This window comes from Corapipo altera, unplaced genomic scaffold (genome assembly GCF_003945725.1).
Source record: "Corapipo altera isolate COAL_440 unplaced genomic scaffold, ASM394572v1 44b, whole genome shotgun sequence".
Lineage (NCBI taxonomy): Eukaryota > Metazoa > Chordata > Aves > Passeriformes > Pipridae > Corapipo > Corapipo altera.
This window is the reverse complement of record NW_020884932.1, coordinates 4,124,751-4,126,261: the sequence shown is the minus strand read 5'-3', so window position 1 is coordinate 4,126,261 and position 1,511 is coordinate 4,124,751.

Genomic DNA, 1,511 nt, shown 5'->3' with positions numbered 1-1,511 from the left:
GGTCAAGTATTTGGGACCTTTATTTAGCTGAAAATGATTCCTCCTCTTGAGTGGGTGTTGCAGCCAGCTCAAATGTCCTCTTACTGTCAAACACACACTAATAGTCCTGAACTGAGCCAAAAACTTGCACTCAGTACTAGATAAATATGCCTTTTTTAAGCTTAAAGGAAAATCTGAATATTTTTCACACAGAAAAAAATAACATTCAAGTTCAACAACTGCAAACTCTGATTTAAGGAAAATTTCTCATATACTTGGAATAGGTGGGATTTTACAGCAGAAAATATTGTTATCAAATTAGGACAGAAAAATAAATAATTATAAATACCTGGATTTTTCATGGTACACACACAGGTTCCTTTTCTTTTGCACTGAGCCTCAGACAATTCAGTTGGCAATTGCCAACCCTGGCTGCCAGCAACTTCCTTTTCTAACAGCAGTCAGCTGCCCAGCTCTGAGATTAGCACCTGCCTGTTTCTTTAGAGGAGCAGCAGCATTCTGAGTTCTTGAGCCCCTCATTAGCTTAACCAGCTAGTTACATCTGGCTATTAATGACGCTTAAGAGCTATGATCTATTTTTCTAAAGTTAGTTAAGTATGTGAAAAAGTATCTAGACACTAATTAAATAAATAAATTCTAAAAAGATATATTCCACAGATAAGTTCTAAATAGATAAGTTCTAAATACTAATAGATAACAGATACTAATAGATAAATTCTAAATATTAAATTCTAAATGCTACATAAATAGATAAATTCTAAACAAACAGATAAATTCTAAATAGATAGATAGATACAAATAGATAAATTATAAATTGCTACTTTCTTCTTAAAAAAATATGTTACATTTTGAGGTAGAAAATATTTACCATATATCCATATTCCTCACAGGCCACCCTATCTAACAGGTTGGTGACTCAGAGGGATTTATCTGTTACTGGAGGCACATGCAAGGGCTGTGCTGAGCTCTCCCAGTCCACACCAGCACAATTTCACTTCCCAACCAGCTTTCCTTGCCTCCAGGCTCTGGTTTGGTGAACGGGCAGGCAGACTGCCCTCACTTTTAGGGGGCTGCCACACACCCTGACAAGCAATGGGTAGAAGATCCAACACAAGCGCAAACCTTTTCTCAGGAAGGTGGCCCTGAGCTTTCCCTAGAGGGAGAAGCAAACAGCTACCAACAGAAAGGAAAAGACTGGGTCTATGTTAGTAGTCAGAAATTCTGGATTTTATGCAGCTTAGCATAATGCAGCCAGACAGACCTGGTTTCTGTTGCCTTTGTCTGGGCAATGCCCAGTATAAATACGATTATTTTGCAGCAACTTTTTCCCTGTATTCTCCGATTTTCCCCAAAGCTGCATTCTTATTTCCAAAATGGCAACCTCCAGACTCGGAGGGATGAGGTGAGTGGGCAACAAATACTTCCTCTAGACAGAAAAACATCTTTAAATGGATCACAAGCCATGTTTGCTAAAGCCTAAGAAGCAATGGAATGAGAATTCCAGATGTACT